The sequence below is a fragment of the Canis aureus genome, chromosome 5 (genome assembly GCF_053574225.1).
Source record: "Canis aureus isolate CA01 chromosome 5, VMU_Caureus_v.1.0, whole genome shotgun sequence".
Lineage (NCBI taxonomy): Eukaryota > Metazoa > Chordata > Mammalia > Carnivora > Canidae > Canis > Canis aureus.
In genome coordinates this window covers 69,578,164-69,593,155 of record NC_135615.1, presented here as the reverse complement: position 1 = coordinate 69,593,155, position 14,992 = coordinate 69,578,164, and the positions used below count along the sequence as shown (strand labels likewise).

The 14,992-nt window shown below is 42.3% G+C and overlaps 1 pseudogene across 1 annotated transcript; it reads left to right on the top strand.

Annotated features, from left to right (window-relative positions):
• Positions 1–4,895: 4,895 nt before the first annotated feature.
• LOC144313575 (proliferating cell nuclear antigen pseudogene) lies at positions 4,896–14,332 on the top strand (annotated as a pseudogene). The gene is made up of 3 exons (XR_013379183.1): positions 4,896–4,988; positions 5,798–6,635; positions 6,676–14,332. The product of XR_013379183.1 is annotated as a proliferating cell nuclear antigen pseudogene (transcript).
• The last annotated feature ends 660 nt before the right edge of the window (positions 14,333–14,992 follow it).

Genomic DNA, 14,992 nt, shown 5'->3' with positions numbered 1-14,992 from the left:
CCATGTGGGACTTGATCCCGAGACTCCAGGATTACGCTCTGGGCCGAAGGTGGCGCTAAACCACTGGGCCACCGGGGCTGCCCTTAAGATTATATTTTTAAGTAATTTCTACACCTAACATGGGGCTTGAACTCATAACCCCAGATTGGGAGTCACATGCTCTTCCAACTGAGCCAGCCAGGTGTCCCCAGATCCGGGGGAGTACGGGGGGATGTAAGGGTAGTGTTTCCAGCTATAAGAAGCTATCATCAAATAAATAGTAGAATACTTCCACCAAGTAGGATATATCACTTAAAATGATCAGACTTTTGGGCAGCCCGGGTGGTCCAGTGGTTTGGCGCTGCCTGCAGCCCGGGGTGTGATCCTGGAGACCGGGGCTCGAGTCCCGCGTGGGGCCCCCTGCATGGAGCCTGCTTCTCCCTCTGTCTGTGTCTCTGCCTCTCTCTCTCTCTCTCTGTATCTCTATGAATAAATAAACAAAATCTTTAAAAAAAAATGATCGGACTTTAAAAAAATTTTAAAACAATCGTAATGAAAAGTTAAAAATATTAACTCGGGATCCCTGGGTGGTGCAGCGGTTTGGCACCTGCCTTTGGCCCAGGGCGCGATCCTGGAGACCCGGGATCGAATCCCACGTCGGGCTTCCGGTGCATGGACCCTGCTTCTCTCTCTGCCTGTGTCTCTGCCCCCCCCTCCCCCGTGACTATCATGAATAAATAAATAAAATCTTAAAAAAAAAAATTAACTCAAGGAAGTCATACTCTTGCTAATGCAGCCAAACTGGCATCATCTTCAAAGTGATCTCACCCTCTCACTGGCATCTTCTGGAATACTCCCTGAAAATGCCATTTGTTTTCATGTTGCATTTGCTTGCATTTTCTTCTGCTGGTTTATCTCTTGCTCACTCCACCCACCCATATATATACATTTCTCCACCATGGTGAAACTTTCTTTTATGACCCAGTCCCAGGAGGCTGCCTGTGCTCTAAACTCTTGCTCCATGAGGGCAGGAACCCTACCTTATTTTTTGCATAGTGGGCCCTCAATAGTGTTCTTTCTTCTAATGTTAACTGAGTCCCTCTGGGTGCTGGGGATGCATGACTAAAAGAGATACAGCCCTGCCCCCGAATGGTCTGATGGGAACTACAGACAAAGAGGCGCTTTACTACAGTTTGCTGAGTGCCAAAGCACAGCACGGTGGGGAAGCCAACTTTTTCCTGTACAACCTCTGAGATAGTCAGTCCCTCTCCTCTTTCCTTTAAGAGGTCACTGTGGACGTTAGCACAGGGTGGGCCTTACTGTGAGTCCACGTGCCTCCTCAGCTTCCGCCAGCTGTTGGCTGAGTTTTATTATGTGGGGTACACTTCAGTGAAGGTCATTGGAAGAGTGACCACAGAGATTAGACTGATTTGTCTCTTTTCCCCTATGCCAATACTGTAACATGGGTACATCACCAGCAGACTCACTCCTCAGTGATCACCACCACCCCCGCCCCGGCCCCAGCAGCCACCTCCCTGGGAAACCACCACATGCACACCTCTAAGGAAACATTTTTTGACCCTGGGATCATGACCTGCACCGAAGGCAGACGTTTAATTGATTGAGACATTCAGGCACCCCTGCACATACACGATTTCTCATTTCTAAAGATTTCTCATTTTGGAAGGATGGGAAGAAGTGATGTTGGTGACAGCACTGGTGGTTGGCAAGGGTACTGATCCTGCCCCTCTATCAGTCACAGATTTGTGTTTGAACACCTTCGGTTTTCAAGAAATTTTGCAGAAATTTAAAAGTCACTCTTAAGTCAGTGTGAGGTGTTAGAGTGAAATAATGAGATTGACATTCCGAGTCAGGGAATGAGTTTCAATGATGGTGAGAGGAAGAAAAGAAAATTATGGGTGGGAGGGCTTGGGGGGAGGCAGGAGGATGGGAGAACTTTATTGTAAAGATAATCTTTGTCTACTTTGTTTTATTGAATCTTTGTGTCAGCAAATAGATTTTAACTTATTTTTAAGATTTTATTATTGACTGATTGATAGATGACAAACAGATCTGCTCCCTAGTAAAAAATGATTTTTCCTCTGAATTCTCACAGGCTTTCAGTCAATAATACTTGTTCAATGCCTGCTATTTGCCAAATCTTGTGCCAGAGCTTTTGAATATTTTGCATTTAGCATGTTTCATCTTATATTATGGATGAGCAAAAGTTCATGAATTTAAAAATTACCCCACAAGTAGTGCTGGGTTTTCTTCTGTTGGATAGTGAGCTACCTCTGCAGGGACTGAGCCTCATTTGAGCAAAGAAGTTCACTGAAAATATTCCGGTCATCTCTGTAGCACTAAGTAGCTAGCTCAGTGCCTGGTATATAGGAGGTGCTTACTCAATGTTTGTTGAATGACTAAAAGACCTACCTATGCTCACCACCATGGAGCTGAGAAAGGTGACATGGCAGACAGGGAGAGATGTGCCACAGAGATCACTCCTCATGAAAGAACTTGCCAACAGGGCACCTGGGTGGCTCCATCAGTTAAGCATCTGCCTTAGGCTCAGGTTATGATCCCAGGGTCCTGGGATGGATCCCTGTGTCATTGGGGTCCCTGTTCAGCAAGGAATCTGCTTCTCTCTGTACCCCTCCCCCTTGGTCATGCTCTCTCTCTGTCTCATGCTAGCTCTCTACTCTCTCTCAAATAAAATAAAATAAACTTTAAAAAAAAAAAAAAGAACTTGCAGACAGCCTCCAACTGTTAATGCCTTGAGCTACTTCAGCTTTCAAGAAACCTGGCCAAAACATGGGACTCATCCAACTGGCAATGTCTGCTCCAGAGATTCCTAATGCTTCCACTTCCTTTCCTTCATATGGGCTACTCCCTATAAATCCTTTTATATTCCCAACTCTGTCTCAGCATCTGCTTCCTAGGACACCCAACCATGCTAAGCAATGTCAGTCTTTTTTTTTTTTTTTTTTTTTTAAGATTTTATTGACTTATTCATGAGAGACACACAGAGAGAAGTACAGAGACATAGGCAGAGGGAGAAGTAGGTTCTCTGCAGAGTCCCAATGTGGGACTCAATCCCGGGACTCCAGGATTATGCCCTGAACTGAAGGCAGATGGTCAACCACTGAGCCACCCAGGCGTCCCAGGGATGTCAGTCTTAAACTCATTCCCTGTAGACTGGTAGGAAAACACACAATTCTGGCAATAAGCCAAAGATGATTGACTGCATAGGAGGTAGTGACAATAGGAAACATTTTCTTGGTGCTTTTGTATGAGGTTACTTTGCTGAAATGATAAATTTTTTTTTTAGAGTTTTTATTTATTTATTCATGAGAGACACAGAAAGAGGGGCAGAGACTCAGGCAGAGGGAGAAGCAGGCTCCATGCAAGGAGCCCGATGTGGGACTTGATCCCAGGAATTCAGGATCAGGTCCTGAGCCAAAGGCAGATCCTCAACTGCTCAGCCATCCTGAAATTATAAATTTTAATTTTAGTGTAAAAATGGGTGCCAGAATCACCAGAAAAAGAAATGTACCTTATTAAACTTTAATAAAAAGGTTATTCCATTTAAAATTAATGCTGTTGGAGTGCTGGGCTAGTTCCGTTGGAAGAGTATATGACTCTTGATTTGGGGTTGTGAGTTTGAGCCTCATGTTGGGTGCAGAGACTACTTAAATAAATAAAACTTAAAAAATAAAATTAAACTAATGCTCTAAAATATAATACAGGGCAGCCCTGGTGGCCCAGCGGTTTGGGGCCGCTTTCGGCCTGGGGTGTGATCCTGGAGACCCCAGATCGAGTCCCACATCTGGCTCCCTGCATGGGGCCTGCTTCTATCACAACCAGAAAAAGGCTCTTGAGTATATGTAAATTTAATATCTCATAAGAGTGGCTTTTTAAACCCAGAAGGTAAAGATGACTTACTTTATAAACATCATTGGGACAAATGTATAACTTATTGGAAAAAATTAGATTCTATACATTAAACTTTAGGCGGATTGGAATTCTAAACATAAGGATACAGAGTTATGAAAGGATTAACGGGAAATAAAGGAAAATATTTTATAATCTTTTTCTTTTTTTAAAAAAAGCTGTGATTAAAAAAAAAAATTATTTATTTATTCATGAGAGACACAGAAAGAGGCAGAGACACAGGCAGAGGGAGAAGCAGGCTCCAAGCAGGGAGCCCGATGTGGGACTCGATCCCTGGACTCTAGGATCACGCCCTGAGCCAAAGGCAGACGCTTAACTGCTGAGCCACCCTGGTGTCCCTAATCTATTTCTTTTTAAAGATTTTATTTAAAAAAAATATTTTATTTATTTATTTATGAGAGACACAGAGAGAGAGGCAGAGACATTGGCAGAGGGAGAAGCAGGCTCCTCGCAGGGAGCCCCATGTAGGGCTTGATTCCCGATCCTGGGATCACGACCTGAGCCGAAAGCAGGCACCCAAAGCTGAGCCACCCAAGGCGTCCCTCATGCACTATATATTTTTTAAGATTTTATTTATTTGAGAGAGAGAGAGAGAGCGCGCGCATGAGTAGGGGGAGGGGCAGAGGGAGAGGGAGAAGCAGATTTCCCACTGAGCAGGGAGCCCAAGGGCCCAGGGCTCCATCTCAGGACCCTGGGATCATGACCTGAGCTCCTGGATGTCGGCATTTTATTTTATTTTAAATATTTTATTTATTTATTCATGAGAGACACAGAGACACAGGCTGAGGGAGAAGCAGGCTCCCCTCAAGGAGCCCCGTGCAGGACTTGATCCCGGAACCTGGATCACACCCTGGGCCAAAGGCAGATGCTCAACTGCTGAGCCACCCAGGCATCCTGGATGTTAGCATTTTAAATATGCATATTCTTTGACCTAGAACCTCTTATTCTAGGAAATCTCTTTTACAGGAATGTAGGAAAGCGATGGGGAAGGAAGGGATGGATGTAAATGGGGAGACCAGAACCAGGCTGACCCACCAGCAAGAGCTAGCACCCCACAGGTAAGAACTGGAACCCTTGCTGGTTTTTCCTGCTTCCAGTCATGCTGATGTAGGTGTCCTACAGAAGCCAGGGCCCTTTGTCACAGAGCAAAGGACAAGCACTTGGCCCAGGAGTCAAAGAAGCTGATGGTGGGTCTGGGGGAAGGTAGAGAAGTTGCAGGTCCAACTGCTGCTTCACCTCAAGGAGGTAAGTCAGCAGGTCACCAGCGATGTGTATGAACTAGAAAATCTATTTTCCTTCTGCCCTCCAAATCTCCCCTACGGCCCACTCTACAGGATGTGTAGTTCAGCCCAGCCAAGCTGTACATTACAAATTGGCCATAAGAATGGATATTTGTCCATGCATCATTGTACTAGGAAAATCAGAAACAACTGTAATGACCATTGTCAGGGGAATGGTCGTTAAAGTTATAGTGTACATATACCATGGAATGCCATGCAGCTCTTAAAAACGATGAGATCACCACAGTGAGATGCCACTACACCCCCACCACAATGTCTAACATGAATAAAATTAACAATACTAAATGTCAGCAAGGATGGGTAGTAATTGGCACTCTTGTACATTGTTTTTGGAAGTGTAAAATGGTACAACCACTTCGGAAAATAGTGTAATATTTTCTAAAAACTAAACATACACCTACCCTATGAACCAGCAATTCTATTCTTAGGTATTTACTCAAGAGAAACAAAAAGTTTACATGTAGTGATCTTCCTGGGTCTCAGGCTTTCACTCCTGCCTCTGCACATTCACTCTTATCCTGTGACACCCAAGCTGGCTACCACTTCCTCCTTATCTCTGCCTGCAGCTGCATCCTTGCGACTCTGCCATCATGTTCCAGGTGTGCCTGGTCCAGGGCTCAGTCCTGAGGAAGATGCTGAAAGCATTTATGGATCTCATCAATGAAGCCTGCTGGGACCAAATTTGGAGCCATGTAAACCTGCAGAACACAGACTCCTCCACGGCCTGCTCCTTGGTGCAGCTCACCCTGCGCTCCCAGGGCTTTGACCCCACCACTGCTACCACAGCTTGGCCATGGCGTGAACCTCACCAGCATGTACAAAATACTAAAATGTGCAAGGAATATCTCGTTTACATTAAGGGCTGAAGATAATGCGGACACCCTGGCACTAGCATCTAAAGCTCCAAATCAAGAAAAGTTTCCGGATAATGAAATGAAGTGAATGGCTTTTGATGTGGAACAACTTGGAATTCCAGAGCAAGAGTATAGCTGTGGAGTAAAGACACCGTCTGGTGAAGTTGCATGTACATGGCGACATCTCCATCATATTGGAGATGCTGTTGTAATTTCCTGTGCAAAAGACAGAGTGAAATTTTCTGCAAGTGGAGTACTAAGAAATAGAAATATTCAGTTGTCATAAACAAGTCATGTCAATAAAGAGGACGAAACTGTTACCATAGAGATGAAGGAGCCCGTTTGGCTAACTTTCACTTTGATAGCTGAACTTTTTTTTTTTTTTAATTTTTTTTTTAATTTTTATTTATTTATGATAGAGAGAGAGAGAGAGAGGCAGAGACACAGGCAGAGGGAGAAGCAGGCTCCATGCACCGGGAGCCCAACATGGGATTCGATCCCGGGTCTCCAAGATCGCGCCCTGGGCCAAAGGCAGGCGCCAAACCGCTGCGCCACCCAGGGATCCCGATAGCTGAACTTTTTTATAAAACTCTGTTACAAAACAGGGGCAAGTGTACTTCATTCTCTCCTGCAGTACCACTATGTCTGCAGGTGCACCCCTTGGTGTAGAGTGTAAAATCACTGATATGGGACATTGGGAGTGCTATTTGGCTTTCCAGGTCGAGGATGAAGAGGGATCTTAGACATTCTTAAAATTGAAGAAAATAAAATTCATCTCTTTGAGAGCTGCTTCTGGGATAGCAATATGTACTTAAGTCTCTTCTGCGATCAAATTTGTACCTCTGAGTACATATGTAGATATTTTCTGTAAATAAGCAATTTTTTCCTCCATTCTTTACAGTTGTTTAAGGAATAAAGTCCAAAGTCAAATCTGGTCTGGTTAACCTAGAAGTATATTTGCCTTACCTAGAAATATGATTTTCAAAGCAAAAGAGTTTTGACTCTATATGTTGTTTTTAAAAAAAATTTTATTTATTCATTTGAGAGAGAGAGAGCATGCACAAGTGGGGAGGAAGGGCAAAGGGAGAAGGAGAAGCAGATTCCTCACTGAGCAGGGGCTCGATTCCAGGACTTCAGGATCATGGCCTGAGCTACTAAAGTCAGATGCTTAACCAACTGAGCCCCACAGGAACTCCTCTAAATGTTGTTTTAAGAATTTCTTCAATTAAAAAAAAAAGAATTTCTTCAATTTATTTTATTTTAAATATTTTATTTATTTATTCATGAAAGACTCAGAGAGAGAGAGAGAGAGAGAGGCAGAGACACAGGCAGAGTGAGAAGCAGGCTCCATGCAGGGAGCCTGATGTGGGACTCGATCCTGGAACTCCAGGATCACAACCTGGACAGAAGGCAGGGGCTAAACCGCTGAGCCACCCAGGGATCCCCTCAATTTGTTTTTTTACTGACTTATTTGAGAGAGAGAGAGAGAGAGAGAGCAACAGAGGGGCAGAGGGAGTGAGAGAAAATCTCAAGCCGACTCCCTGCTGAGCATGGAGCTATTTGCTGGGCTCAATTTCATGACACTGAGATCATGACCTGAGCTGAAATCAAGAGTCAGATGCTCAACAGACTGAGCCACTCAGGCACCCCAGGTTTTTTTTTGTTTTGTTTTTTTCAGATTTTTTTTTCAATTTAAATAAGTCATTTGAATTTCAAACAGAAAAAAAAAGCTATAAATCTCATAAAAAGATTTGTACAAAAATGTGCATAGCAGCTCTGTTCACAATTGCCATAACCTAGAAACAGATCAAGGGCCCATCAATAGGAGAATAGGTATATAAACTCTTGTATATTTGTACAGTGGAATACTATTCAATGATATAAAGTAATCAGTTACTGCTACATGCAACAATATGGGTGAATCTCAAAAACATTAAGCCAAGTGAAATAAACCCTTACACAAAAGAACACATGTTTTATAATTACACTTATATGAAATTCTAGACAGGTAAAACTAAATTTTGATGGAATAAAATTGGAAGAATGGTCACCTCTGGTATATTAGGGGCAAGAATTGACCTGGTAAGGGAGAGAAGGAAGCTTGCTGGGGTGATGATAATGTTCTATATCTTTGTAGAAGTTTTGATTACACAAATGTATAAAGTCTTAAAAATCCCAGCAAAAGTAAATTTAAGATTAGTACATTTCATTGTATGTAAATTTTACCTTGAATTAATATGTATACAAACATTAAACTCATTAATTGTATGTAGGTTGATTCTTCAGGGGCAAGTGTACTGATGCCTGTAATTTACTTTAGAACCCATCAAGGGGGGATTGTGAGATCGAGCCCTGTGTCTGGCTCCCTGATCAATGGGGAGTCTGCTTGAGATTCAATACATAAGTAAACACAGCCTTAAAAAAAAACATACACACACATTCATTTATTCCTGAAGTGTAGTAATTTATCACATTACTGTTATTTAGCTCTAAATCTACCCTTATTTGCCCTTTTTTGGGAAGTAAGCAGGACCCTGTAAACAAGTCTTCCTTGTCAGCTGGAGCAATGTCCTTGTGAACAGAGTGCCTGGAGGGATACTACAGTAGCAGAGGCAGGGGCTCTGATTCCAGTTTCCTTTTGTTCTTGATCCTACCCCAGGGGAGTGGTGCTCCCCTTACAGCAATCCAGATAGGTGGCCTCTGACCCTCTAGTCCAGGCTTGTGGCACCTCAGTGAACTGATCATCCAGTGTGCTGCAGACACAACCTCACCAAAGTCATCTAATATCTCAGTCTTCGAAGGGGAGGGGGAGAGATGAGGGAGTCTTAAAAATGTGTTCTTAGATGGAGTATTCTTGTTCAATCCTAGATGTAATAGCTGCTCTTGGTTTTTCTGTTTGTTTTTGTCTTTGCCATTTGTTACTCCTGTTTTCTCTGAAATTCTCTTTTACCCCTTTTATTATTTTTTATTTATTTATTTTTTAATTTTTATTTATTTATGATAGTCACACAGAGAGAGAGGCAGAGACACAGGCAGAGGGAGAAGCAGGCTCCATGCACTGGGAGCCGGACGTGGGATTCGATCCGGGGTCTCCAGGATCGCGCCCTGGGCCAAAGACAGGCGCTAAACCGCTGTGCCACCCAGGGATCCCTTACCCCTTTTATAGATAATCACCTGTAATGGTTAATTTTATTTGTTTCATCAACTTAGAGGATTTTTTTATGATAATAACACTTATTTTTATTTATTTTTTAAGATTTTACTTATTTGGGCAACCCGGGTGGCTCAGCGGTTTGGCGCTGCCTTCAGCCCAGGGTGTGACCCTGGAGACCCAGGATTGAGTCCCACATCGGGCTCCCTGCAAGGAGCCTGCTTCTCCCTTTGCTTGTGTTTCTGCCTCTCTTTCTCTCTGTGTCTCTCATGAATAAATAAAAAAATCTTTAAAAAAAAGATTTTACTTATTTTTTCATGAGACAGAGGCAGAGATATAGGCAGAGGGAGTAGCAGGCTCCCTGAGGGGAGTCTGATGTGAAACTTGATCTCAAGACCCCAGGATCATGACCTGAGCCAAAGGCAGAGGCTCAACCACTGAGCCACCTAGGCATCCTGATGAGAGTAACATCTAAATTTGTGAACTTTGAGTAAAGCAGATTACCCTCCAAAATGTAGGTGGGGCTTATCTGATCAGCTGAAGAGCAAAAAGACTGGCCTTTCTGAGTAACAGTCTTCACCAGCCGACTGCCTTTGGGCTGGAAGTGGAACATTTGCTTTTCTGGGTCTCAAATTTTCTTCTTCTTCTTCTTCTTCTTCTTCTTCTTCTTCTTCTTCTTCTTCTTCATATTGTTTATTTATTTGAGAGAGAGAGTGAGAGCAAATATGAGCAGGTGGAGGGGCCGAGGGAGAGGGAGAAGCAGACTCCCAGCTGAGTAGGGAGCCTAATGTGGGGCTTGATCCCAGGACCCCATGATCATGACTTGAGCTGAAGGCAGACACCTAATTAAGCGACCCAGGCACCCCGGGTCTTGAACCTTCTGAACTATAGTTCAAGTTTGGACTTGCCAACCTTTATAGTCATGTAAGCCAATTCATTATAATAAATATCTTTATATAAGTAAATAAATACATTTTGTATATATATCTCCTTTACTAGTTAATAATTCTTTATACTAACATTTCCACATTTAAATTCATGGTGTGGTTTCTGTCTCCTGACCAGACACTGATTGAGATTAGCAGTGCAGTTACATGAAGATAATCATAGTAAAATAAGAGAACACCTTCACTTAGTCGTTAAAAGAAATGAACAAAGGAAAAGTTATGAAAACATTTCATAAGAACTATTATGGACATATTTGTTTAGGCCCACGCAGAAGCAGAGAGGAAGGAACACCTACCTCATGGGATGTCATAAGGCTTCATGGAATGAGTGGTGTCTGAACTGAATCCTGAAGGAACAATTTTCCAGGCAAATGAAGGTGGAGAGTGTAGTATAATCCAGATGGAGGGGAGAAAGTATGTCCAGAGGCAAGAGGAAGCACATTACATATAGAGGAGTATAAGTGTGGTAGCTCCCTGAGGCTGGAGAACAGGAGGCAGGAGAGAATGGTAGGAATGTGAAAGATATTGTGAGTCACTTTAAATAGTTTGCATTTACGGCTCCAGGCCAGAGATTTTCAACCTACTTTGCACCCAGACACCCATCATAGATAATAGTCATACTCCTAACAGTTCCATACCTGTGCCAGGTTTTTGCTGAAACACCCCTCCCCTAATTTGAGGATGTAATGAAGCATCTGTAATTTATAGTTGCTGCAGCCAGAAATGGAACATTGGTAATGGTTGCTCATTACCGTCTATAGCATAGATAAGATAGGCTGTGTGTTACACAAATTTCCTGGCTCTAACTCCAGCTCTTTCTCTTCCATTTAAGAGAATGCATACATTCCCCTCTATCTTCTGCAACTGTTCTGATCCATTTACCAAGTAATCCAAAGGACTGGCAACTTTGAGTAGGGCCCAGAGAAATAAAAATATTTTCAACAGTTTCAGGTTGCAGTGCAGAGAGCAAAAAGCCAGGCTGTCGGTCCTGACAGACTAATGTGGGGCAGTGCCAAGTCCTACTGGGGGATTAGAGATGGGGGTGAGCTGACTTCAGCATGTGAACATTCTCTCAGCCAGCCTCTCCTCCAAATACTCAAGGCTAAGGAATTATAAGCTCATCCCAATGCTGCTTCTCCTAAACAGTTGAAAAGTAAAAGCTCAAAAGGGTTGCTGGTTCACAGGGACAGCAAATGGGAATGATCCAGAGTAGCTTTGTGGTGCCTGGCACTCCCTTCTCTGGGGCTACTCCCCTCTCCTTAAATTCATTTTGACTACATTAGTCATTTTTGCTGAGGTAGCAACCAACTTCAAAATCTCTGTGGCTTACAACAGAGGCTGGTGCACTTTTGCTGTAAAGGGCCAAATAGTAAATGTTTTGGGCTTTGTGGGACATGTGGTCTCTGTTATCGATACTCAGGATACTCAGCTCTGTCCTTTAGAGCAAGGAAGCAGCCATAGGCAATATGTAAACAAATGAGTGTGGCTATGTTCTGACAAAACATTATGAATACTAAAGCTTGAACTTCATATAGTTTATGTCACAAATCTTGTTCTTCTTTTGATTATGTTTTTATTGAGATATATTTGACATATAACATTATATTAGTTTCAGGTGTACAACATAATGGTTTGATATTTGTATGTATTGCAAAATGATCACCACAGTAAGTCTAGTTAGTATCTGTCACCTCACAGTTACAATTTTTTCCCTTGTGCTGAGAACTTTTAAGGTCTACTCTCTTAGGGCACCTGGGTGGCTCAGTGGTTGAGCCTCTGCCTTCAGCTCAGGTTGTAATCCCAGGGTCCTGGGATTGAGTTCCGCATCAGGGAGCCTGCTTCTCCCTCTGCCTGTCTCTGCCTCTTTCTCTCTGTCTCTCATGAATAAACAAAATCTTAAAAACAAAAAGATCTAGCATCTTTCAAATATACAGTATAATATTAACTATAGTCACCACACATACACTACATCCCCATGACTTACTTATTTTATAACTCGAAGTTTGTAACCTTTGACCTCCTTCACCCATTTGGCCCCTGCCCCTCACCTCTGGCAACTACCAATCTGTTCTCTGTATCTATGAATTTGTTTTGTTTTGTTTTGTTTTGTTTAGAGTCCACATATAGTTGAGGTCATATAGTATTTGTCTTTCTCTGATTTATTTCATTTAACATTATGTCATCAGCGTCCACCCATGTTGTTGCAAATGGCAAAACTTCTTTTTATGGCTGAATAATATTCCATTGTATATATACACCACATTTTCTTTATCCGTTCATCCACGAACAGACCCTTAGGTAGCTTCCATGTCTTGGCTATTGTAAATAGTGCTGTAGTGAACATGGGGATGCATATGTCCCTTCCAGTTAGTGTTTTTTTCTTTGGATAAACATCCTAAAGTAGAATCGCTGGATCATATGATAGTTCTATTGTGGACTGTTTTCCAGAGTACCTGCACCAGTTTACATTTCCACCAACTGTGCACAAACTTTCCTTGTCCTCCACATCCTCACCCACACCTTTTCTTATCTGTTAACAACAATGCTAACAGGTGTGAGGTGATAGCTTATTGTGGTTTTGATTTGCATTTTCCTGCTGATGAGTGATATTGAACACCTTTTCAGGTACCTGGCCACCTACATGTCTTTTTTGGAAAAATGTATATTCAGGTCCTCTGCCCATTTTTTAATCAGATTGTTTGTTTTGCTATTGAGTTGTATGGATGCTTTACAAATTTGGGATATTAATCCCTTATCAAATATATGATTTGCAAGTATTTTCTCCCACTTAGCAGGTTGTCTTTGTTTGCTTTTAAAGATTTAATTTATTTATGTGACAGATGGGGGGGGGCACAAATATAGGGAGGGGCAGAGGGAAAGGGAGAAGCAGGATCCCTGCTGAGCAGGGAGCCTAATGTGGGGCTGGATCCTAGGATCCCAAGATCATGACCTGAGCCGAAGGTGGACACTTAACAGACTGAGCCACCCAGGTTGCCTTTATTTCTTTTTGAGCATTTTCTTTGCTGTGCAGAAGCTTCTTAGTTTGATGTTGTCCCATTTGTTTATTTTTGCTTTTGTTACCTTTGCTTTTGGTGTCAAACTCAAAAAAGTCATTGCCAAGTCCCATGTCAAGGAGTTTATAGACTATATGTTCATCTGGGAGTTTTATGGTTTCAGGTCCTACATTCAAGTCTTTAATCCATTTTGAGTTCATTATTGTGTATAGTATAAGATAATGGTTCCAGTTTCGTTCTTTTGCATGTGGCTATCTAGTTTTCCCAACCTCATCTGTTGAAGAGACTGTCCTTTCCCCATTGTATACTCTTGGCTCCTTTGGTGTAAGTTAATTAACCTTATATGTGTGTTTTGATTAGTTTTCAACGTTTCAAAGATGAAAAAAATTCTTAGCTTATGGGCCTTACAGAAGCAGACAGTAGATTGGGTTTGGCCCAAGGACTGTAGTTTGCCAACCTTGGTTTACAATAACCAACATCTATTTCTTGCTGTCTTTACATGTTGGTGATTGTAGGTCAGATTCTGTGGCTCAAAATGCCTCACTTTGGGACCTACATTGGATTGTAGGAGCAACGGCTCTTTGAGTCACAGTATTCATGCAGCACAGAAGAACAAGAGTTGGAAACACATGATGGAAACACATGTGCCTCCTAAAGCTCCTGCTCAGAACTGCCCTGCTGTAACTGCGCATATTTCATTGGTCCAAGCAAGGTACAAAACCAAACCAGACAGACAGTGGGGCAGGGAACTGCGCTCTGTGTCTAGGGAGGCATTGAAAAATAACACAGCAATGGGTTGACATATAATCCCCTCAGAGTGAAAGAAGGGAATAGTTGGAAAGGCTAATACAATATACCACCCTGCACCAGTATCCATTCCCAGTGTGCATTAGGACAATACTGGTCAAAGTATGGTTCAAGGACTGATGTTCCTGCTCTATAATAAGTGCAGAAAGTAGAAGTGAGTAAAAATTTAAGAAGTTTTATGTAATAAATATGCCTGCAATGGATTGGGAACAAAAACAGTCCAGTTCTTCACCACAGTTTGAGAAGCACTTCATCAGCAAACAGAGTAGCCAATAGTTTCAAGGGACATGATGAGTTCACAGGCCAATATACAACCATTATAAGAAAAACAATAGGGATCCCTGGGTGGCGCAGTGGTTTGGCGCCTGCCTTTGGCCCAGGGCGCGATCCTGGAGACCCAGGATCGAATCCCACGTCGGGCTCCCGGTGCATGGAGCCTGCTTCTCCCTCTGCCTGTGTCTCTGCCTCTCTCTCTCTGTGTGACTATCATAAATAAATAAAAATTAAAAAAAAAAAAAAAAAAAAAAAAAAAAAAAGAAAAACAATAAACTGAATCAGACACACACATACAAATATATATAATAACCAACATCAAAATATATATATTGATATATATATTTAATCTAAAAATCAGTGGAATAAAAAATAAATTTACAATATAATCTAAAAATCAGTGGAATAAAAAATAAGAAATTTACAATAAGGATGATAAAAATACTTAGAGAACAGATTATATTAACATATGAAGTAATAACAGGCACCCGGTTGGCTCAGTCGGCTTAAGTGGCTGCCTTCAGCTCAGATCATGATCCCAGGGTCCTGGGATCTAGCCCCGGATCAGGCACCTTGCTCAGAGAGTTGCCTGCTTCTCCCTTTTCCCTCTTGCTCCCCCTGCTTGTGCTCTCTCTCTCTCAAATAAATAAATGTCTTTTAAAAAAACATATGAGGGATCCCTGGGTGGCGCAGCGGTTTAGCGCCTGCCTTTGGC